A 26,052-nucleotide genomic window follows, 5' to 3' on the forward strand; every position below is an offset into this window, starting at 1 on the left:
TGTGTGTTTGTGGAGTTCTCTCACCTTCTACCCCTCCTCTCACCCCCTAATCTTCTATCCTCCAACTCACTTATTTCTCAGTTGACTACATCTTGGATCTGTTCCAGCTGATAGTTTGTAATGGCTGTCAATGTCCTGTGCCCACGGCGATAGAGTACAATGGAGTAACGCAACATCTCAAAGGCCTCCAGATATCAACATTGGGCTGAAGGCATGGCAACGGGTATCCATGGCAACCACACAAAGGCGCTGTGTGCGGTCCTGATCTGCAACATTTTGTGATGAGAAAGATGGAGATGGAGAGAGGGGGCTGGATAGAGAGATGGGGGGGTTGAGAGAAAGGAAAGGGGTGGGGTGGAGAGATGAAGAGCAAGATAATGGATGCAGATGTATTATTGACAGGTATTGTCTGCTGCCAATGGCCATGTGGGAAGAGAGGGAGAAATGACTTCATACAGCATTGGGATTATTCAAACATTTTTGCATTAATCCCCAGGAGATTGACTTAAAACATAATTAAAAGAGCAGCACAGATAGTAAATTTGGAGGTAAGAGATGTATGGTTTGCTGTTCTGTTTTTATCCATCTTAGATTCAAAAAGCCACAAGTAGAACTAGAGTATATTGGACAAAAATATAAACGCAACATGTAACAATTTCAAAGATTTTACTAAATTACATTTCACATAAGGAAATCAGTCAATTTAAATAAATTCATTAGGCCCTAATCTATGGATTTCACATGACTGGGAATACGAATATGCATCAGTTGGTCACAGATACCTTTAAAAAATGTAGGGGTCCTTCGCATAGAGTTGATCAGGCTGTTGATTGTGGCCTGTGGAATGTTATCCCACTCCTATTCAATGGCTGTGCGAAGTTGTTGGATATTGGCGGGAACTGGAACACGCTTGTTGTACACGTCTATTCAGGGCATTCCTAACCTGCTCAATGAGTGACATTTCTGGTGAGTATGCAGGACATGAAAGAGCTGGGACATTTTCAGCTTCCAGGAATTGTGTACAGATCCTCGCAACATAGGGCCATGCATTATCATGCTGAAACATGAGGTAATGGCAGCGAATGAATGGCACGATAATTGGTATCACGATCTCGTCACGGTATCTCTCTGCATTCAAATTACTATTGATTAAATGCAAATGTGTTTGTGGTACATAGCTCATGCCTGCCCATACCATAACCTCACCGGCTTAAGGTAGAGAAATAAACATTAAATTCTCTGGCAACAGCTCGGGTATGCATTCCGGCATTTGGCATGCCCCCTCAAAACTTGAGACATCTGTGGCATTGGGTTGTGTGACAAAACTTCACGATTTAGAGTGCCATTTTATTGTTCCCCGCACAAGGTGCACCTGTGTAATGATCATGCTGTTTAATATACGATCATGCTTTGTGATATGGTACACTTGTCAAGTGGTTGGATTATCTTGGCAAAGGAGAAATGCTCACTAACAGGGATGTAAACAACATCTGAGAGAAATAAGCTTCTGGAGCGTATGGAAAATGTCTGGGATTTTTTATTTCAGCTCATGAAACACGGGACCAACACTTTTCGTTTATATTTTTATTCAGTGTTAATTTATGTTAATTGAGTGTGATGCAAAACCCAGGCTGGCAAAACCCTGGATCATTGTTATTCTAACTTCCGCGACGCATATAAAGCCCTCCCCCGCCCTCCTTTCGGTAAATCTGACCATGACTCCATTTTGTTGCTCCCAGCCTATAGACAGAAACTAAAACAGGAAGCGCCCGTGCTCAGGTCTGTTCAACGCTGGTCCGACAAATCGGATTCCCTTGCTTCAAGATTGCTTCGATCACGTGGACTGGGATATGAAATCAAATCAAATTACATTTTATTTGTCACATACACATGGTTAGCAGATGTTAATGCGAGTGTAGCGAAATGCTTGTGCTTCTAGGGCCACCATTGTTCCTGTTCCCAAGAAAGCGAAGGTAACTGAGCTAAATGACTATCGCCCCGTAGCACTCACTTCCGTCATCATGAAGTGCTTTGAGAGACTAGTCAAGGACCATATCACCTCCACCCTACCTGACACCCACTCCAATTTTCTTACCGCCCCAATAGGTCCACAGACGACGCAATCACACGGCACACTGCCCTAATCCATCTGGACAAGAGGAATACCTATGTAAGAATGCTGTTCATCGACTACAGCTCAGCATTTAACACCATAGTACCCTCCAACCCCGTCATTAAGCTCAAGACCCTGGGTCTCGACCCCGCCCTGTACAACTGGGTCCTGAACTTCCTGACGGGCCGCCCCCAGGTGGTGAGGGTAGGTAACAACATCTCCACCCGCTGATCCTCAACACTGGGGCCCCACAAGGGTGCGTTCTCAGCCCTCCTGTACTCCCTGTTCACCCATGACTGCGTGGCCATGCACGCCTCCAACTCAATCATCAAGTTTGCAGACGACACTACAGTGGTAGGCTTGATTACCAACAACAACGAGGCGGCGAAAACGATTTAATCAATTTTAGAATAAGGCTGTAATGTAACAAAATGTGTAAAGTCAAGGGGTCTGAATATTTTCCCGAATGCACTATATATTATAGGTACTGTACTTAGTTGTATTATTTGTATTAGTAGTTGTAGCAGTAGTTATTATTAGTTGTAGGCCTATTAGCTGTTAATGTACTTAAAAATATATATATTATTATTTAATTGCTATTATTATTTAGAGACGGCCTACAGGGAGGAGTTGAGGGCCTTCGGAGTGTGGTGTCAGGAAAATAACCTCACACTCAACGTCAACAAAACAAAGGAGATGATCGTGGACTTCAGGAAACAGCAGAGGGAGCAGCCCCCTATCCACATCGACGGGACAGTAGTGGAGAAGGTGGAAAGTTTTAAGTTCCTCGGCGTACACATCACGGACAAACTGAATTGGTCCACCCACACAGACAGCGTGGTGAAGAAGGCACAGCAGCGCCTCTTCAACCTCAGGAGGCTGAAGAAATTCGGCTTGTCACCAAAAACACTCACAAACTTTTACAGATGCACAATCGAGAGCAWCCTGTCGGGCTGTATCACCMCCTGGTACGGCAYCTGCTCCGCCCARAACCYMAAGGCTRTCCAGAGGGTAGTGAGGTCTGCACAACGCATCACCGGGGGCAAACTGCCTGCCCTCCAGGACACCTACACCACCCGATGTCACAGGAAGGCCAAAAAGATCATCAAGGACAACAACCACCCGAGCCACTGCCTGTTCACCCCACTATCATCCGAGGTCAGTACAGGTGCATTAAAGCTGGGACCGAGAGAGTGAAAAACAGCTTCTATCTCAAGGCCATTATACACTTGTGTGTGTATAAGGTAGTTGTTGTGAAATTGTTACATTCGATTACTTGTTAGATATTACTGCATGGTCGGAACTAGAAGCACAAGCATTTCGCTACACTCGCATTAACATCTGCTAACCATGTGTATGTGACAAATAAAATTTGATTTGATTTGTACACTATACAGTGCATTTGGAAAGTATTCAGACCCCTTGACTTTTTCCACATTTTGTTACATTAGTCTTGGTATAAAATTGATTAAATAAAAAAAATCCCCATTAATCTACACAAAATACCCCATAATGACAAAGCGAAAACAGGTTTTTACATTTTTTGTTATTTTATCATTTTTCTAAGAGCAACAACGGCTCAGCCACAAAGTGGTAGGCCACACAAGCTCACAGAACGGCACCACCGAGTGCTGAAGCGATTAGCGTGTAAAAATTGTCTGTCCTCTGTTGCAACACTCACTACCGAGATCCAAACTACCTCTGGAAGCAAAGTCAGCACAAGAACTGTTCATCGGGAGCTTCATGAAATGGGTTTCCATGGCCGAGCAGCTGCACACAATATAATATCACCATGCGCAATGCCAAGCGTCGGCTGGAGTGGTGTAAGGCTCGTCACCATTGGACTCTGGTGCAGTGGAAACATGTTCTCTTGAGTGATGAATCACGCTTTACCATCTGGCAGTCCGACGGAAGTATCTGGGTTTGGCGGATTCCAGGAGAACGCTACCTGCCCCAATGCATAGTGCCAACTGTAAAGTTTGGTAGAGGAGGAAAAATGGTCTGGGGCTGTTTTTCATGGTTGGGGCTAGGCTCCTTAGTTCCAGTGAAGGGAAATTCTAGATGATTCTGTGCTTCCATTTCTGTTTCAGCATTACAATGCCCCCGTGCACAAAGTGAGGTCCATACAGAAATGGTTTGTCGAGATCAGGGGGGAAGAACTTGACTGGGCTGCAAAGAGCCCTGACCTCAACTTCATCGAACACCTTTGGGATGAATTGGAACGCCGACTACGAGCCAGGCATAATCGCCCAACATCAGGTCTTGGTCTTGTAGTTGAATGGAAGCAAGTCCCCGCAGCAATGTTCCAACATCTAGTGGAAAGTCTTCCCAGAAGAGTAGAGGCTGTTACAGCAGCAAAGTGGGGACCAACTCCATATTAATTATTTTGTAATTGGATGTTAGACGAGCAGTGACCATATACTTTTGGTCATGTAGGTATTTTGAGTGGTAAATGTTGTTTTGGTGTGGATGAAATCATTTAGTTTTTTTGTCAATTGGTGTAAATGTTATTTTCTTTGAGACATTTTTTAAATGTGTACCTATAGCTTATTTCTTCATTTGCGATTATTTGATCATCTTGGCATTAATCCCCAGGATATTGAATTAAAACATAATTTAAATAGCAACAGATACATTAGTTAATCTGAAGACATGAGAACATTCATTATGTATCCTTTTCTCAGTCTCACAGCCCTAAGCCTGTGCTGTGTGCTTTCTATTCAGTAGTGATTGATCTTGGTAGCCGTCAAACAAACCCTGAGCCCACCGCATTTACTGAAAGTGAAACTGCTTTCCGAGTGGCTCAGCGGTCTAAGGCACTGCATCTCAGTGCTAGAGGTGTCACTACAGACCCTGGTTCGATTCCAGGCTGTATCACACCCGGGCCGTGATTGGGAGTCCCATAGGGCCTCGCACGATTGGCCAGCATCATCCGGGGTAGGCCGTCATTGTAAATAAGAATTTGTTCTTTACTGACTTGCCTAGTAGATAAAGATTTTTTTTAAATTAAATTATATATACACAAAAAAAATGGTGTTCCGCTTTGTGAAGGGTGGTGATTCTATGTGGAACCACAATGACTCAAATAACCCTTTGAGCTCTTCAGTGGTTCTTTACAGTTCGCAAAAGGGGTTCTTTGCTCTTTTGGTTATAACTAAAATGTGGGAGGCAGCTCATTGGAATATTTTGGGGTGTGGTTTGCTCACAGTTCTTTTTTTGCAACCTTGAGTGAGAGTGCTATTCCAGTTTATCTCATATGTTGTGGTATGCCATTACGGGTTATATATCAGGGTTCCAAACTTGGTCCTGGGGCCTATTGGTTTTTTGTTTTTTTCTGATTGAAATAACCAGCTCATCATCAAGCTTTGATTATTTGAATCAGCTGTGTAGTGCTAGGGCAAAAAACCTGAATGTGCACCCAGTTTGGGAAACCCTGTTATACAGTATATGACTATGACCAGTGATGGTGTTTTGTAAAGACTCACATGTGGCCCTGTGTCAATTGAGAACGATTGACTAAATCAGTCAGTGGTTCTCAATTCAAATTGTCAATGAACACAGTAATAACGCCTATGGAATGTTAACAATGAAATATGGCTGACCAGAATACAAAAAAACCTGTATGGATCTTCAAGAGGATCTACAAAAACCTTTCAGATTGAGAATAGTTCTATAAAGAACCTTTCTCCATAAAGGTTCTATAAAAAACATGAAAAGGGTTCTATTTAACCTCAAACAGGGTTGTAACCATAACGGAACCATTTGTGGTGCTATTAAGAACACGAGCATGGTTTTTTATTGAACCTTCAAAAAAGAGTTCTATATAGCACCAAAAAGGGTTCTGCTAAGGTTACAAGCCAAGGAACCCCTATCTGGTACTATTTAGAACACATTTTTTGTGTATATACACTCAGAAAAAAGGTGCTAAGTAGAACCGTATAGGGTGATTCGGTCTTTCCCCATGGTGCTAGGTATGGTGCATGGCGCTTTTGTTGTCCACAAAAGGAGTGGCGGTGTGTATAGTATTTGTAATTTACCCCTGGAAATTATATTTTACTATTCCATTGTGTGGGTTGTTGTCTTACAGTTGATGTAGCTTGTGTCATCGGGGCTAATCATGATGATTAGAGGGGGATATTATTATTTAACTATTATTTTCTATCTCCTTTTGTCTTTTCACGATCATCAAGCTGTAATGATCGACATTTTAGACAATTCAACATCTACTCTTTCTGCGCAGCTTCCCAGGCAACCACCTCAGCAGGAATGCTGTGATACAAAATACCAAAAAAATACATAAATTCTGTGATACAGCTTTCCCAAGGCAAAGAAGGGGGAATATGATGTAAAGACAGACACAACATAACGTAAGTCATAGCATTTCAGGCACACACATTCCAAATACAAACAATGAAAAGTTTCACCAAAACGTGCACTACCAAATATAGCAGATATCAAACAGAGTACTTCAAAAATACCAGATAACACATTGTAGAGTGAGTAGATCACTACATAAATGAATTGATGACTGAAGCCAAGTGGGTAACAGAAGCCTGCTTGAATTGAAGCGGGGTACATGGGAACCCCTCCTCTCCTGCTCCCGTCCCCTCAATCTCTGTAGTTGGTTGCAATTCCTAAAGCCCAAATAATTCACTTTTATGTGGTATGATATGACATTTTGTTACTTTATATTGTTTTTTTCAAGCATTCGGACAGGAGAGGAGTGTTACAAATTGTACAAATCAATGGGGTTCTGCACACTGTAGGGTGGCTGGGTGCCTATATTAGGTTTATGGCTCTAATATTTTTTTTCTGTCAAATGATGTCTCACCATTATTTCTCCCCTTTATTTCTCACGAGTGTTCATGTTTATCAATATTTTAGCTATGGTGGCCTATTGCAAATGATGAAATAACGTCTGATCAATACATAATATGGTTGTGGTTTTATGTGTTTACTCTACACAGTAAAAATAATCACACTCAAATGTGGTTATTAACACCAACACTGGGATTATTTTACATCACTGAGTGTTAATTTAACTCTTTACAGAGTTCATTGAACTCTTGAATCAACACTAGAAATGTAACACGGACAAATCAACACAAGTCAATTTTCTCTGTACCATACAGTACACTGCTGGTTCACTCAGACTCCCTTCTATTCTCCTACTCTCTGCTCAATAACAGAAAAATACTCATTTGAAAGAAAGAAATCATGGCAAATATATCAACTATTTCAGTACTGTGTAAAATGATTAAGGGAATACCAGATACATGTACAACACAGGAGGTTGGAGGCAACTTAATTGGGGAGGACGGCTCGTGGTAATGGCTGCAGCGGAATAAATGCAATGATAAATACATGGTTTCCACGTGTTTAATGCCATTCCATTCACTCCATTCCGGATATCATGAGCTGTCCTCCCCTCAGCAGCCTCCTGTGATGTACAAATATTCCAATATAGGTCAAGTTTCCTTTTAGCTCCGACGCTCGTCGAATGTGGCAGGACTTGCAAACTATTACGGACTACAAAGGGAGCAGGTTGAGAACTTAAAGGTCCTTGGTGTCCACATCAACAACAAACTAGCATGGTCCAAACACACCAAGGCAGTCGTGAAGAGGGCACGACAAAGCCTATTCCCCCTCAGGAGACTGAAAAGATTTGCCATGGGTCCTCAGATCCTCAAAAAGTTCTACAGCTGCACCATCGAGGGGATCCTGACTGGTTGTATCACCACCTGGTGTGGCAACTGCTTGGCCTCCGACCGCAAGGCACTACAGAGGGTAGTGCGTACGGCCCAGTACATCACTGGGGGAGAGCTTCCTGCCGCCCAGGACCTCTATATCAGGCGGAGTTAGAGGAAGGCCCTAAAAATTGCCAAAGACTCCAGCCACCCTAGTCATTGACTGTTCTCTCTGCCACTGCACGGCAAGCGGTACCGGAGCGCCAAGTCTACCCTGGCAGTCATTCTGAATGCAGGTTGAGGTGATTAAAAGTTCCAAAAGTTGCACCTCAACCTGCTTCTTAACAGCTTCTACCCCCAAGCCATAAGACTCCTGAACAGCTAATCAAATGGCTACCCGGACTATTTGCATTGTCCTCCCCACCCCCCAATTGTATTGCTGCTGCTACTCTGTTTATTATCCATGCATAGTCACTTTACCTCTACCTACATGTACATATTACCTCAACTAATCTGTGCCCCCGCACATTGACTCTGTAACAGTACCCCCTGTATATAGCCTCGCTACTTTTATTTTTTTGCTCATTAAGTATTTGTCATTTTTCTATTTTTCTTCTTTCTTAACACTTATTTATCTTAAAACTGCATTGTTGGTTAAGGGCTTATAAGTAAGCATTTCACTGTAAGATCTGTTGTACTCGGCGCAAATTATTTTATTTTGATTTGATTATTCTGATTCTGAAGGGTTCTATGTAAACTCAGCAAAAAAAGAAACGTCCTCTCACTGTCAATTGCGTTTATTTTCAGCAAACTTAACATGTGTAAATGGACTTCCTGACGGGCCGCCCCCAGGTGGTGAGGGTAGGTAACAACATCTCCACCCCGCTGATCCTCAACACTGGGGCCCCACAAGGGTGCGTTCTGAGCCCTCTCCTGTACTCCCTGTTCACCCACGACTGCGTGGCCATGCACGCCTCCAACTCAATCATCAAGTTTGCGGACGACACTACAGTGGTAGGCTTGATTACCAACAATGACGAGACGGCCTACGGGGAGGAGGTGAGGGCCCTCGGAGTGTGGTGTCAGGAAAATAACCTCACACTCAACGTCAACAAAACAAAGGAGATGATTGTGGACTTACTACCCTATCCACATCGACGGGACAGTAGTGGAGAGGGTAGTAAGTTCCTCGGTGTACACATCACGGACAAACTGAACTGGTCCACCCACACAGACAGCGTTGTGAAGAAGGCGCAGCAGCGCCTCTTCAACCTCAGGAGGCTGAAGAAATTCGGCTTGTCACCAAAAGCACTCACAAACTTCTACAGATGCACAATCGAGAGCATCCTGTCGGGCTGTATCACCGCCTGGTACGGCAACTGCTCCGCCCACAACTGTAAGGCTCTCCAGAGGGTAGTGAGGTCTGCACAACGCATCACCGGGGGCAAACTACCTGCCCTCCAGGACACCTACACCACCCGATGTCACAGGAAGGCCATAAGATCATCAAGGACAACAAAACACCCGAGCCACTGCCTGTTCACCCTGCTATCATCCAGAAGGCGAGGTCAGTACAGGTGCATCAAAGCAGGGACCGAGAGACTGAAAAACAGCTTCTATCTCAAGGCCATCAGACTGTTAAACAGCCACCACTAACATTTAGTGGCCGCTGCCAACATACTGACTCAACTCCAGCCAATAATAATGGGAATTGATGGAAATGTATGTAAAAAATGTATCACTAGCCACTTTAAACAATGCCACTTAATATAATGTTTACATACCCTACATTACTCATCTCATATGTATATGTATATACTGTACTCTATATCATCTACTGCATCTTGCCATCTTTATGTAATACATGTATCACTAGCCACTTTGAACTATGCCACTTTATGTTTATATACCCTACATTACTCATCTCATATGTATATACTGTACTCTATACCATCTACTGCATCTTGCCTATGCCGTTCTGTACCATCACTCATTCATAAATCTTTATGTACATATTCTTTATCCCTCTTACACTTGTGTGTATAAGGTAGTAGTTGTGGAATGTTAGGTTAGATTACTCGTTGGTTATTACTGCATTGTCGGAACTAGAAGCACAAGCATTTCGCTACACTCGCATTAACATCTGCTAACCATGTGTATGTGACAAATAACATTTTATTTGATTTATTTGTATGAACATAACAAGATTCGACAACTGAGACATAAACTGAACAAGTTCCACAGACATGTGACTAACAGAAATGGAATGTTGTGTCCCTGAACAAAGTGGGGGTCAAAATCAAAAGTAACAGTCAGTATCTGGTGTGGCCACCAGCTGCATTAAGTCTCCTCCTCACAGACTGCACCAGATTTGCCAGTTCTTGCTGTGAGATGTTAACCCACTTCTCCACCAAGGCACCTGCAAGTTCCCGGACATTTCTGGGGAGGAATGGCCCTATCCCTCACCCTCCAATTCAAAAGTCCCAGACGTGCACAACGGGATTGAGATCCGGGCTCTTCGCTGCCATGCAGAACACTGACATTCCTCTCTTGCAGGAAATCACGCACAAAACGAGCAGTATGGCTGGTGCATTGTCATGCTGGAGGGTCATGTCAGGATGAGCCTGCAGGAAGGGTACCACATGAGGAAGAAGGATGTCTTCCCTGTAACGCACAGCGTTGAGATTGCCTGGAATGACAACAAGCTCTGTCCGATGATGCTGTGACATACCGCCCCAGACCATGACGGACCCTCCACCTCCAAATCGATCTCACTCCAGAGTACAAGCCTCGGTGTAACGCTCATTCCTTCGGCGATAAACGCGAATCCGACCACCAACCCTGGTGAGACAAAAACGCGACTCGTCAATGAAGAGCACTTTTTTCAGTCCTGTCTGGTCCAGCGACGGGGGTTTGTGCCCATAGGCGACGTTGTTGCCGGTGATGTCTGGTGAGGACCTGCCTTACAACAGGCCTACAAGCCCTCAGTCCAGCCTCTCTCAGCCTATTGCGGACAGTCTGAGCACTGATGGAGGGATTGTGCGTTCCTGGGGTAACTCGGGCAGTTGTTGTTGCCATCCTGTACCTGTCCCGCAGGTATGATGTTCGGATGTACCGTTCCTGTGCAGGTGTTGTTACACGTGGTCTGCCACTGTGAGGACAATCAGCTGTCTGTCCTGTCTCCCTGTAGCGCTGTCTTAGGCATCTCACAGTACGGCATTGCAATTTATTGCTCTGGCCACATCTGTAGTCCTCATTGCCTCCTTGCAGCATGCCTAAGGCACGTTCACGCAGATGAGCAGGGACCCTGGGCATCTTTCTTTTGGTGTTTTTCAGAGTCAGTAGAGAAGCCTCTTTAGTGTCCTAAGTTTTCATAACTATGACCTTAATTGCCTACCGTCTGTAAGCTGTTAGTGTCTTAACGACCATTCCACAGGTGCATGTTCATTCATTGTTTATGGTTCATTGAACAAGCATGGGAAACAGTGTTTAAACCCTTTGCAATGAAGATCTGTGAACTTTTTTGTATTTTTACAAATTATCTTTGAAAGACAGGGTCCTGAAAAAGGGACGTTTCTTTTTTTGCTGAGTTTAGTACCATTCTTGCCTTCCACCCTTTGATTACAAAGAACCCTCATCGTCCAAAAGGGTTCTTCAGATGAAAACGGTTATTGGCAGAACCCTATGCCTTCACAAAGAACCCTTTTGGAACCCTTTTTTCTAAGAGTGCACAGCGCGTGTCAAACTCATTCCACGGCGTGTCGAGTGTCTGTGAGTTTTCACTCCTCCCCTGCACTTGATTGATGAATTTAGGTAACTGATTAGTAAGGAATTCTCCTCACCTGGTTGTCTAGGTCTTAAATGAAAGGGATAACCAAAAACCAGAGGACACTAGGCCTTCCATGGAATGAGTTTGACACCCCTGGTGTACAGTATACAGTGTATGGACTATATATGATTTATTTTGGGCTCTATCCAATCCGTATCGTGCAAAGGCCCAATTGAAATGTAAAGGCAATGTTCCCGCGTTGGCGGAGACTGCATTCACGGTAAATTCTGCATATATCGGCTCAATCTGAAATGATCTTAAAATTTAAATTGTGCAATCTGCAACGCTTCAGTGATAGAGATTGAATAGATACATTTTTTAGTATAGGTAGCTGAGAACACATATTTTACAATAACAACCTGGTAGATCTTAATTTATGCTACTGTCCCCAGCTGAGGGGGGAGGAGCTTAGGGGCCAGATATATCAAGGATAAGTGCTGATCTAGGATCTGTTTTGCATAATTAATCTGATTATTATGGACAGGGAGGACACAAATCTACAGGATCTCAAGAATTGTGCGCTGCCCTATGGGACCTATGGGACCTATGGGACTCCCCATCCTGGCCGGTTGTGATACAGCCCAGGATCGAACCAGGGTAAGTAGTGACACCTTTATCACTGAGATGCAGTGCCTTAGACCGCTGCTCCACACCAGTCTCCCTGCTCAACATCCCTCTCCCTGCTCAACACCAGTCTCCCTGCTCAACATCCCTCTCCCTGCTCAACACCAGTCTCCCTACTCAACACCCCTCTCACTGCTGGCGGGTGGCACAGTGATCTGTAGTTAGGGGGACCGGGTTGGGACGCCATGTGGGAGTGTGTGATGGTGGGGTGTGAACCGACTGGAATCTCACACCACTTTTGGCAGGGAATATTCCCATTGGAGCAGCTCGGAGCACTGGGGAGCGCCAATCCAAGCCACAGGATCGCGGTCCGAGAGCTGCCCTCGCTAGCTGCCGAGCTGATGGGGGTTGGCACTCTCATAGTGGCCTGTCAGAAAAAGGACTGCATCTATCGATCTATCTATCTGTCTATCTATCTATCCCTTAATCAATCTGCCTCTCTATCCATCCGTCTCTCTACCTTTGCAAGGTCATGGGCAGAGCAGCAGACAACGCTTGGCAGTAAGAGGTCTGCACACTGTACATTTTCTCTTTCTGTTTCTTTTTCACTCCCTTTCTCTCTCTCACACTCACTATTCATCGCTCTATCCATCTCAATGCAAGACAATGCATTGAAAAACAATTCCATGAATTTCTGATTTTCAACCGGGCGTGTTTCCCGAGAGAGAGGGAAGGAATTTGAAATATAGTGTTTTTTTGTTTTTTTTTATCATATATTTGGTCAGGCTTGAGAGAGAGAGAGAGAGAGAGAGAGAAAGGGGTGGAAGACAGAAACAAAAGAGTGCTACTCTTTATTTGTATCTCTCTTTATGTGTGTGTGTGTTTATGAATTGACCCTTGGCTGCCACCCTGAAGCCTTCGCACCTAAATGGACCGTCCAAATTGCCCTGTTGTCAGACCATCAAAGGTCTGTGAGGAGAATTACACAAAAACAAACAAATGACGTTTCAATCTTTATCTAGGGTCACAAAAGTAGCAAGTAACTACTCTCTCTCGACCTGGGAGGCCTGTTGATTCACCATTAAGATTAACAAGACTTTTTATTTGAACATCAGAGCAAACGTACTGTATTTTAGTGTGTGTGGCCAGTGTGTGTATTGTGTGTGTCTGTGTATGTGTGCATGCGTACGTGCGGTAATCCATTGTGTGTGTAATATATACGTGTGTGGCATTATTGCCGGCCACTGCTTCAGATGATGTGTCCACAGCGGCCAGTGATCTACTGCGCTGGGCTGTATCACAGTCATTCTCTGGAAAATCTAAGGAAAATCTGATTGAAAACATGTGGATCTCCATCCGTAGTGGAAAGAAGAGGGGGAAAAACACACTCAAGGAGCAAATTGGAATATACGGAAAGTCGTAATGACTATGGGGCTTCGTTTGACGATAATGGAAGCTAATACTCTATACATGACAAAATGTAATTAAAATACAAAAGTGTGTTGCCTCGTGCCACCATTTTGCCTGCACGTTGGCCACCTAAACCAGGTAAACACTTTGATTCAGCACTGGAACGTTCGTTTAAAAGTTAGACAGTTGTACAATAGGCCTATACTGAAATAGTTACTTTGTTCTGCAATGGATCAGTATGGTCAACAAAGTTAAAGCCACCATCTATGGACAAATACAAACGTTCATGTTAAATTCATTGATTTAATAGATTACGCCCTTTGCTCCTTTAAAGCTGCAATCCTTAGTTGCTACATCCATTTTTGGACTTAGAAATTAATGATATACCATACCCATTGATTCTTGAAGAATATAACCTAGAAATGATTCATGAGCTTGGTTCAACTGTCCTACCCCGTCAGACATCAAAATATAAGCTTCTTTTTTTTTTTTTTTTTTTTACAAATATACTTATTAGTTCCAAATAGGACAATCAACAATTACAAAAATACAACTTTCTTTAAAAAAAAAATCACACATACCCCCAACCCAAATAGACCCAACCAAACATTCACAAAAAAGAATAATAATAAAGTCTTAACATTTCCAATAATAAAAATAGATTAAAAAAAGTATAATATGCAGTCGTAGATTTATTTTTCACTATATAAGTAAATATTTTCAAGAGCCAGGCTTGACATGAATTATTTTAACCAATGACCTAGTGAGGGGGAACTGACATACTTCCAGTGGAGAGCAATTGAACGTCTACAGTAGCTTGTAATAGACAGAGGTCAACCATTTTCTTCTCTCTCCTATGTAGAGAGATGTTCTCTGGGTAAAAATGTAGGATGCAAAGTTTAGGGATTAGTGGTATTGGGGTAGAGTTAATCTCAGAGATATAGCGCAGTACTGAGCTCCAAAATGTTTGTATCTCAGCACATTCCCACAGGTATACAAGGTGCCTAAATGCGTGTTACATTTAACACACAGGTCTGGATATCAGGGTCAAATTAGTGGAGCTTTACAGGGTGATATATGTTCTCATTATTGTATTGCAACAATCTCAGGCGGGTGTTTATTGTCTATCTGAGCTCTAGAGCATATCATACCCCAGTCCTCTGCTGAAATATCTTCCTGCATATCTTGTATCCACTGAAGTCTCTTACTATCAGAGTTGTCTTTATGAGTAGCTACCATTTTCCCATATAATGATGTCATTTGACCTCTCCCATAACACATTTCAACAGAGAGCATTTCTAAAGTGGTCAAAAGAGGTTCTAGGGCAGATTGTTTTAGACTGGAAAAGCTTCTCATTTGTAAGTATTTGAAAAAATGCTTTTGTGGTACATTAAATCTTCCCTTTAGTTCTTCAAACGACATGAGCACTTTTTCATTGTATATGTGTAACGGATGTGAAATGGCTAGCTAGTTAGCGGGTACGCGCTAATAGCATTTCAATCGGTTACGTCACTTGCTCTGAGACCTGAAGTAGGGTTTCCCCTTGCTCTGCAAGGGCCGTGGCCTTTGTGGAGCGATGGGTAACGATGCTTCGTGGGCGACCGTTGTTGATGTGTGCAGAGGGTCCCTGGTTCGCGCCCGTGTCGGGGCGAGGGGACGGTTTAAAGTTATACTGTTACATTGATGCTGTTGACCCGGATCACTGGTTGCTGCGGAAAAGGAGGAGTTTGAAAGGGGGGTGAGTGTAACGGATGTGAAATGGCTAGCTAGTTAGCGGGTACGCGCTAATAGCATTTCAATCGGTTACGTCACTTGCTCTGAGACCTGAAGTAGGGTTTCCCCTTGCTCTGCAAGGGCCGCGGCTTTTGTGGAGCGATGGGTAACGACGCTTCGTGGGTGACTGTTGTTGATGTGTGCAGAGGGTCCCTGGTTCGCGCCCGAGGTCGGGGCGAGGGGACGTACTAAAGTTATACTGTTACATATGTCCATTACTTTAACAATACATTTTCTTGCCCATTCTTTAAACCCCAAGTCATTTTTACCAGGTGGGAAATTGTCATTGCCCCAAATTGGTGTAAAACTGGATAATACGGGGGATTCGCCCAGATATTGCTGTACTTTGTGCCATACAATTAGGCTGTTTTTAACAAAGGGATTAGTAGTTTTCTTCTTTAGTTTCTTAAAGGGAGCACAGTACAAATATCTATGCAAAGTTAAGCCTTTTGTGGGCAGCATTTCAGTCTGCATCCAGGGTACAGTAAGTATGGTTTCTAAAATATTGCAGCCCTAAGTTGTGCAGCCCAGTAGTCTTGTAGGTTTGGAAGTTGCAACCCCTCTCTATCATAGCGCAAATAAAGAAGAGAAAGTCTAAACCTTGGTTTTCTGTTGCTCCAGATAACATTTGATAATGTCTTTCTGCTCTTTGGGGAAAATAAAGGTGGTGGAGAAAGAGGAATTGATTGAAATAGATAAAGACATTTGGGCAGAATATTCATCTTAATTATATTTATTCAACCAATAATAGATATAGGCAATGATGTCCATCTGTTGATGGATTCTGTTACACTCGTTACCATGGGTTCATAATTTGTTGAACTCAAGGAACTAATTTCTGGTGTGATTTTAATACCAAGATATGTGAYACCTTGTTCTGTATTCACAAATGGATGATGTACAACTAGTGTCAGTTTCTCTTGCTTGTTGAGGAAAAGGATAGAAGATTTGGTTTTATTAACTTTAAACCCAGAAAACTGACCAAAGTTATTAATTAAATTGGAGAAGGAAGAGATATAATTATTTAGATATGTTAGGAATAAGAGGGTATCATCGGCATACAGGGCCACTCGATGTACAAAATCCGATGTTTTAATTCCACTAATTGACGGGTGGGCCCTTACTGCAATGGCAAAGGGTTCTATTGCTAAAAGAAAGAGTCCTGGACTGGCCGGACATCCTTGTCTCGCGCCCCGAAAAAGCTTAAAAGGTTGTGAAATCAAGTTGTTAGTGGCAACTTCTGTAGTGGGGTCAGTATATAATATCCTTATCCATTTACAGAAGCAGTTCCCAAACCCAAATCTCTTAAGCACTTCAAATAAATAAGACCACTTAACTTGATCAAATGCCTTCTCTGCATCAAGTGAGAGTATCGCAGTATCAGGGGACCCTTCACACATGTGCACTATGTTTAATACTCTCCTTACATTGTGAAAACCTTGTCGGTTTTTCATGAAGCCATTTTGGTCTTTGTGTATTAGATATGGGAGCACTCTATCCAATGTCCTGGCTAATTGAGTAGGAGTTCAGATGAGAAATCGGTCAGTAACGTTCACATTTTTGGGGGGATTTATCAGGCTTCAGAATGAGAGTCATTATAGCACTCCTTCGAGAGGGGGGGGGGGGAAACAACCTTGCTGAAATGATTCAGCATACATATCCAAAAGTGAACGTAGAAGATTGTCCTTAAATGTCTTAAAAACATCCATTTGGAGCCCATCTGGACCTGCCGCTTTACCTCCCTTCATATTGGAAATAGCATCAGATATTTCAACAGCATTCCTTTTCCAGATCTAATTTTGTGTCTTCTGAAATAGAGGGAAAATCAAGACCATCCAAAAATGATGTCTGATTAGTTAAGTTCTCAGGAGATTCAGAGTTGTAAACTGTGTTGTAGTAGGAAGCAAATGTTTGGTTTATTTCTACAGGATCCATTGATTATTGTCCTTGTAAATTATGAATTGCATTAATGGCTCTGTCTAAATTTAACTTCTTAATCCGCCAGGCCAGCAATTTACCAGGTTTTTCACCTTGATCATAGAAAGACTGTTTCAGCCTCATTAATCTGTTTGCAGCCTTTGAGGTGGAACGTTCTTCATACTGAGCTTTTAGAACAAATAATTCCTTATTTATTTTTACTGAGTTATCCAAAAAAGCTTCCCTCCACAATTCTCTGATTTTGCTGTCCATCTCTCTCATTTTCAGATTGAATTGATTTGATTTGAAACTGGTAAATCGTATCATTTGCCACCTAATATATGCTTTGAATGCCTCCCATCTGGTACTCACTGACGTTTGGTTAGTGTTCAATGTAAAATAAACATTGATATGCACTCCAACGTAATGTAAGAAGTATTTGCTCTGTAACCACCTCGGATGCAAATGCCATCTAGAGGATCCTTTTACTCGTTTTATATCCCTATAGAATAATGACACAGGGGAATTGTCACTTAGAACAATACTATCATATCCACTTCCTGCTACAATGAGCAAGAAACTAAAAAGTAGTCTATCCAAGAATCTGATTTAAATGTCGACGAGTAACATGATACTTGGGTTCTGAGTCCTCCAAGGTTCACATAGATTCAAGTCCATAATGAAATGCTGTAATTTCTTTATACTCTACGATTGGGAAGTGTCTAAACCAGAGGAGCGATCTAAATGAGGATCAAGAGTGCAATTAAAATCCCCTGCCATTAGGACATTACCAGGAAGGGAGGCTATCATCATCATTAGGACCATAAACATTAACCAGATGAATATGCTCATTCAAAAGAGTTCCCTGTATCAAAATGTATCTACCAGCTGTGTCAGTTATAGTATTATCCACTTGAAACGGAACAGATTTGTGAATTAAAACCATAACACCACGAGAATGAGAGAAGATGCTATTACTTGCCCTTGCCATCTCCTGCGTACTTTAAGTAGTTCATCCTTCAACAAGTGAGTTTCTTGTAGGAACACAATAGATGAATGAAGTTGTCTTTTTTTATTTAGCCCTTTTTCTCCCCAATTTCGTGGTATCCAATTGGTAGTTACATAGGCGGAAATCCCAGGGGGGACGGGGGGGACACGACCCCCCCATCCTGGGGAAAATATGATTTGTCCCCCCCAATATATCACTGTAACCATAACTATGTAATTTCAATAATATTAATAATACGCAATGAAAGCACTTGTGCTGATTATAGACACTTAATAGCGCGTTTAAAAATTTCCAAGATTGCGACCCCCCGCCCTTTGCCTCACAATGGTTTGATCCACTGCCAGTTCTTTAGCTGGCAAGGTAATAGAGGGCTCGTATCTACTGTCCGAAAGGCACTCAATGTACGTAACTGACGTGAGGTAATCCAGTCAATCGCGCTTTAGCAATGTATATATTTTTTTAATGTTGCAGGGTTCACACACTAGCTGAATTTGCAGAGCTAGCGCGCAAACTAAAGCAACATTAACTATCAAGCTAGCTAGTACCTATTCCATTTATGTGGCGTCCGTCAAAGATGGAATATTTGCTATCGTCAGTTTATTCCAAGTTAGCATGCAGCTGTAGTGCTTCAAAGTCCCTGTGATAAGGTTAGCGATAAACTGAAGTCCAAACTGAACAGAACTACACTCTCTTATACCATTGTCTTAAATATATTTAATGGTCTCGTTGCAAAAGCTAAATTGTCGCTAGTGAATTTTTTATTTTTTCACCTTTAACAGGTAGCAAAGATTATAGCAAACACCACAGAAACGGAATTGGTGCTCGCTAGCTTTGCAAATTCAGCTATTTTTGGAAGCCTGCCAATATGAAACAAACTATGTTAAAATTTCAAAACGTTGCAGCATGTGTTGTGTAAATGTGTGTGTGCAGCTTAGACCCGGTCAGCCAGCCAGCCAGGTAGAAAAATGTCAGAAAAAAGTAAAAAGACGGACATCAGAGTATTTTTCAGTACACCAAAACGCAAAGTAAGAACTCTAGTAGCCTAATATCTCAAAGACCAGTTGATAAAATGTTCATAAGAAAGAAGTGAAATGCTAATGGAAATATTTCACAATGATGTCATTAGGCAGAGCAGGCAACAGATGGCACACAGACAGCAGAGCTGGGGACAGATATGCAGGGACAGACTGGCAGAGACAGGGAGTCTCAGGTAAGTTTGTTYAGTCTTTGTTTGGCAACATTATGAAAGGTTCTCCATTTTTTTTGATTTGTAAAATAGGGACATAATTGGAAAATGCCATGAATACCCCCACTCTCAATTTAAACTGGTGACTGAACCAAGATTTGTTTAAGGCAATGGTATTGCTGTTGTGATTAATTGTGTAGTTTTGGGTACCGGTAGTTAGGAGTACAGCAAACACCTTATTTCTTTTCTAGGAGACAGACTGAGTCAGTGAGGGTGGTGAAAGGGAAAGAGCCAAGGAGAGAGACTTCAGAGGACAGTGTCACAGCCACGGCAGGACCAGGTGTCACCCTTGTTGCCWGCAGCACCAGTATAGGGGACAGTGGCACAGCATCGTCCAGTTACCTCAGTGATGACACAAAACRATATCAGCCACACCCACAATTTATAGAACCGCAAACTCTTGCAAACGTTTCAAGAGAGACGAACACTGCACTGATAAGGAACATTGCTATAACTATTATTATTAGTAGTATTATAATGATTTAAACAAGTTGGGACAAGCCTTCAGTTAACTACTGTACCTAACAATTATCCAGTAGTAGTGATTATGGTCCCTCAATATACATTTAACATATTACAACATAGTATATGTGTTACAGCACTACTTTTGGTGTCCCCCTCAGGAATTGCTCCTGAGAAAATTTCATGTAATTGTCCCCTCCAAGGTTGATATCAGATTTTCGCCCCTGGGTAGTTACAGTCTTGTCACATCGCTGCAACCCCCGTACGAACTCGGGAGAGACATAGGTCGAGAGCCGTGCGTCCTCCAAAACACGACCCAGCCAAGCCGCACTGCTTCTTGACACAATGCCCACTTAACCCGGAAGCCAGCCACACCAATGTGTCGGAGGAAACACCGTACACCTGGCAACCGTGTCAGCTTGCATGCGCCCAGCCCGCCACAGGAGTCGCTAGAGCGCAATGGGACAAGGACATCCCGGCTGGCCAAACCCTCCCCTAACCCGGACGACGCTGGGCCAATTGTGAGCCGCCCCATGGGTCTCCCGGTCGCGGCCGGCTGCAACAGAGCCTGGACTCTAACCAGGATCTCTAGTGGCACAGCTAGCACTGCAATAGACCACTGCGCCACTCGGGAGGCGAATTAATGAAGTTGTTTTAGCCTAGTAATAACCTGTTTAAGCTTGGATAGTTTACAAACTCCACGGACATTCCACAAAGTAAATTTCAGTTTTACAGTTTTAATTTAACCAAATATGTAAACATGGAATAAGCTATATCATAAAGGCATATCTAAAATGTTTAGTAACCACAAGGACCCCATGAATATTTTGTAGTGAGGAAAATATGTAAAGATCTGTTAGAACAAACAAACATAAATCTATCCTAATAGTAAAACACTTGTAGCGGTATTAATTAGAGAAAGGTATAGAAGAGGTTGTTCGGGCGCCAGGCAGGTATTAACCCTGCCGAAAGAAAAGAATAGTAGAACAGCGAGAGTACCACTACCAGACCCACACACATCAACAGAAGAGACTGCCTAGAGTGTAGCCTGTTGACCAGATAGCCAGCGGAGAGAAAAAGAATACACACCCTATAGATCACACATCACATCACAGTCCTTCCACAATTCTTGGTAACCCCACCAAACATACCTCATATAACAATAATGGCAGAGCAAATAAACAGCAACTTCATACAATAACAAATTAACCCAGTCATCACACAGAGGATTTGCAANCAATAATGGCAGAGCAAATAAACAGCAACTTCATACAATAACAAATTAACCCAGTCATCACACAGAGGATTTGCAATAGTTTGTATTTTCTTCCTGGGAAGGAGTGCAGAGGGTATGAATGTGTGGTGTTCATATACACACTAGTCCAGCTCCAATGAAACGTCAATGTACTTAGGAAATAGAGTCGGTTGCAGTGTAAAGCACTGGAACATAGCGTGAAGAGAAAGAGAGAAAGGGAACAAGAGAGGGCTTAGCTGTGGTCTTGAGGTTGCAGGTATCCGGTCTGACTGTCCGATGGTATGTTGGGTTGTAGTTGAACGCTTCGCAACAAATGTTGCTGCTTATCCATTTGATCCATAACCATCGTGGTCCCAAATGAGAACAACCACGTCGTCGAGCAATCACACCGAGGATTGATCCAAACACTGTACAACCACATACGCTGAAGACAAACAAAAAACCTCTGCAGCATAGCACACAACAAAAACTGTCGTGCCAATCAATAGCTCCTCCCCAATAGAGCTTAACGAGCTCTTTTATCTCCTCCTTCCTTACTGCTCATGCTCTCTTAAAGTGGCAGCGCACGGTGAAGGCTCCGTGCAGGATTTCGCCACACACTGAACCCCATTCCCTTGTCTCCCTAACCCGAGACACCCAACGCTTCTTCTCCCACCTCCCCCTAATCGTAGTGTAGCCTGGTGGACGACTGATTCATTAAAGGAGCAGTCTAACCTAAGCGACGCTAAACAAAACTAAGTGTATCCTGTCTTCTCTTGGCCATTACTCCTCAAAAACAAAACAAAAGGCATATCTTGCAAGATTTTATGTGAAATATCACAACAAAAGGCATTCTAGCAAGATGATATGTGAAAAATCACATAGTATTCATTTGAAAAGTAGCAAAATATAGCTTCACCTAAAACAGTAACGCTAGTTAGTGAAGCCTGACTAATGTTAATGTTACAGTATGGACAATCCAAAATAGTTGTAGATGATCCACAACACAGGGTCTGCTGCTAGTAGCTACCACAATTGCCCATACACATAGCGTTAACGTAGCATACCATGGTAAGTTTATAAACCAAAAAAAGTATCAAAGATCAGAAATGAACAGGCTACGTGAGTAAAAGAGATATCATTGAATATGTGCTACGTTACCCAAAGGCCCTTTGCACATGATGTCGATGTCAGGCTTGCACGTGACTGTCAATCATTTTAGTTCAAGGATATGATCGAAATTTAAGTCTTCATATAAAGTAGTCCTGATGCTTCTCATGGTGCAGGATGAATGAATAAGGTCCCACTGTGTTAAGGCTGGCTCACTGGCAAAATAAGCGAGGTAACGTTAGACATCTTGAGTCCGTTGACATGGAGCTAAACATCTTTGCCGGCATTTTTCAGTGTTTTATGTAATCCAATGGAAGAGAATTATCAATATAACAAAAGTAGACTTAAACATGACGTCCAACGTTCAATGGACAGCTATCTCGTCTGTCATTTAGAAGAAACTGAGCTAACTGATGAGCACATACAGGCTACAAATAATATAAGGAAACTTTGAGTGGGCTAGCTCGCCATATTATTCACTTAAATGTTATGCTAGCTACAGTACTACAGTAGCAGCTAATAAATTGGCTAATGTTAGTTAGCTTGCCAACAGTCACATAATCCAAGGTGGTTAAATTCTCCGTAGTCTAGAGTGGTGGTAAACTTCACAGAGAAAAAATGTATCACTAACCTTTGATGATCTTCATCAGATGACACTCATAGGACTTCATGTTACACAATACATGTATGTTTTGTTTGATAAAGTTCATATTTATATCAAAAAATCTGAGTTTACATTGGCGTGTTACGTTCACTAGTTCCAAAAACATCCAGTGATAGTGCATAGCCACATCTATTCAACAGAAATACTCATCATAAATGTAGATGATAATACAAGTTATACACATGGAATTATAGATATACCTCTCCTTAATGCAACCGCTGTGTCAGATTTCAAAAAAACTTTACGGAAAAAGCAAACCATGCAATAACCTGAGACGGCGCTCAGAACTATAGTCAAGTTAGCCCCCATGTTGGAGTCATCAGAAACCAGAAATGACATGATAAATATTCCCTTACCTTTGATGATCTTCATCAGAATGCACTCCCAGGAATCCCAGGTCCACAATAAATGCTTGATTTGTTCGATAATGTCCGTTATTTATGTCCAATTAGCTACTTTGGTTAGCGCGTTTGGTAAACAATTCCAAAGTCACAAAGCGCGTTCACTAAAACGTGATGAAATGTCGAAAAGTTCCGTAACAGTCAGTAGAAACATGTCAAACGGTGTATTGAATCAATTCTCCAACTGGAGAATTACATTGACTTCAGATGAGCGATGGAACGGAGCTCCCTCTTATGTGAACGCGCATGGTGAAAGCATGGTCAGGTCATGGCAGTGGTGACTAATTCTCCTCTCATCCGGCCCCCCTTCACAGTAGAGTCATCAGACAAAGTTCTACAGACTGTTGACATCTAGTGGAAGCCGTAGGAAGTGAAAACTCATCCATATCTCACTGGGATTTCAATGGGAGCTTGGTTGAAAATCCACCAGCCTCAGAATGTCCACTTCCTGTTTGGATATTTTCTCAGGTTTTTGCCTGCCATATTAGTTCTGTTATACTCACAGACATAATTCAAACAGTTTTAGAAACTTCAGAGTGTTTTCTATCCAATACTATAATAATAATAATATGCATATATTAGCAACTATGACTGAGGAGCAGGCCGTTTACTCTGGGCACCTCTGTGCACCTTTCATCCAAGCTACTCAATACTGCCCCTGCAGCCATAAGAAGTTATCTCACCTCATTTGCTCACATTGTATATAGACTTATTTTTCTACTGTATTATTGACTGTATGTTTGTTTTACTCCATGTGTAACTCTGTGTTGTTGTATGTGTCGAACTGCTTTGCTTTATCTTGGCCAGGTCGCAATTGTAAATGAGAACTTGTTCTCAACTTGCCTACCTGGTTAAATAAAGGTGAAAAAAACAAGCGTCTGCGTTGCCAAGGGCTAAAATAGAAGTCAGTTCTATTTGTGACGCAGATCGTGCTGCAAGTCCTGCCTCTCCCATCTCCTCATTGGTTTATAGAAGCAGGTACCCACGAGCCATTTCCTCATTGGTTATACCCACGTGGGTGACTGAAAGAAGACGAACGAGGTCAGTGGCGGTAATGCACCTAATTTATGAAAGTTGCCAATCACAATATAAAGTCAAGATAAGAAAAAGCCTAGAAGGAGGAGAGATGACTAGAAACGATTCGGTTGACCGTTTTATGTGTTGATTAATTGTCGGAGTAGAGGACCTTGTGCATTTCAGGTAAAATAACAACTCAATGTTTATATCCCAGGACAAATTAGCTAGCAACAGCAAGCTAGCTAAATAGGACAAATTAGCTAGCAAGTGCAAGCTAGCTAGCTAAATTGCCATAAATGTTTAATGCTTTTCGACCTGTCCCCAAATTAATGTAATTGGTTCAGAGTTTGTTTTGATATTTTAATCTGCGTGTCGTGATCGCGTTTGGTGTGGGGGACAAAATACATTTATGCACGATGGCGCACTCACGCAGCTGGTTTGGGTTCCGTGTTAGGAGCATAGGCCACTCACTAATATACAGTCATGAATCTGAATAAAACTTCAATTTTCCCCTTGGGGTCAGTAGGTTTCGTGAGACGCTTGGCCACTTTGTCATGGTGGCATAGACAGGGTCCATATGCAGCCTGACAGGAAAGACCCTTATCTGAGAATCACCGTTTTGCCCTTAACTTCCTTTGTACAGAGAGATAGGCTATCACTGGCGCCTGCCTCCCTTCACATACTGTCACACTACTAGGCCAGAAAATTAGGCCAAGGTCAATTTAAAAAGTGAATGAGGAAGAGAGGGGGTTGGGCTACAACAAAAAATAACATTGGGAGATTGGTTCTCTAGTTCTTCCTGTAGAAAGTGACTCAGTTGATATGTATGCTGGTGGCTTAGTCAAATAGTATAAAAAGGTGAAAAAAAAGTTGCAAATGAATTCCCATCATTTGCATTCATTCGTTTGAGACATCAATGATTAGAAAATGTTGATTATAAATCTAGAATGTATAGGCCTATAAAATGTATCCACTGCCACCACACTAGGTGAGTGTGGCAGGGCCTGTCTAGTAGCGTACTACATTGTGTCAGCAAGTTGTCACTATGAAATAACGCTATTAATTCCCGCGGTCAGGTCGCCGCAGCCCTCGCAGTTGGAACTAAAACAAGTTCCTGACATTCTAGGACTTATTTGTCCATGTCTCGTGCGGTTGAGCCGAGAGAGCACAGACGCCCCTTTATCTGGGCGCTGGACTTTTCAGCATTAGCGTCGTAGACAAGAGTTGTTTTTTATCTGGGCCATAATTCAACCTTTACTACATGCACAAACATTCCAATGGTTTGCCTTTGGCGAGAGAAGGCAGCGCGAGCCAGGCCTGGCGCATGGCTCCGTGGAAGTCCGTCTGACTAATTGAATTGTGACCGTTTAAGTACTTTTCTCTGCTTCTACCGTTCATTTATTAGACCCCGGAATTAACTGAGCCTATAAAGGATTTTACAATGTCAGCCTGGTATACTTTGTCACCTTTTCCCTCCTTAAAAGTCCCGCCTGACCCTAATGAATTGAGTCGTGTTTCTGTCAATTAAACACTTTGTCCACTTTCTGTCCTGAACAGAAGAAGAACAAATCTATAGAGGCTTCCTTGTCCAATAAAAATGATAAATAATATTGGTA

General features: G+C 42.4%; 1 long non-coding RNA gene across 1 annotated transcript; it reads left to right on the top strand.

Moving 5' to 3' along the window:
• The first annotated feature begins 19,239 nt into the window (after positions 1–19,239).
• On the top strand, positions 19,240–20,235 carry LOC139029247 (uncharacterized). Its single transcript, XR_011481533.1, has 3 exons — positions 19,240–19,327; positions 19,429–19,512; positions 19,740–20,235. It is a non-coding gene; the product is annotated as an uncharacterized lncRNA (long non-coding RNA).
• Positions 20,236–26,052: the final 5,817 nt, after the last annotated feature.

Source organism: Salvelinus sp. IW2-2015, linkage group LG18 (genome assembly GCF_002910315.2).
Source record: "Salvelinus sp. IW2-2015 linkage group LG18, ASM291031v2, whole genome shotgun sequence".
Classification (NCBI taxonomy): domain Eukaryota; kingdom Metazoa; phylum Chordata; class Actinopteri; order Salmoniformes; family Salmonidae; genus Salvelinus; species Salvelinus sp. IW2-2015.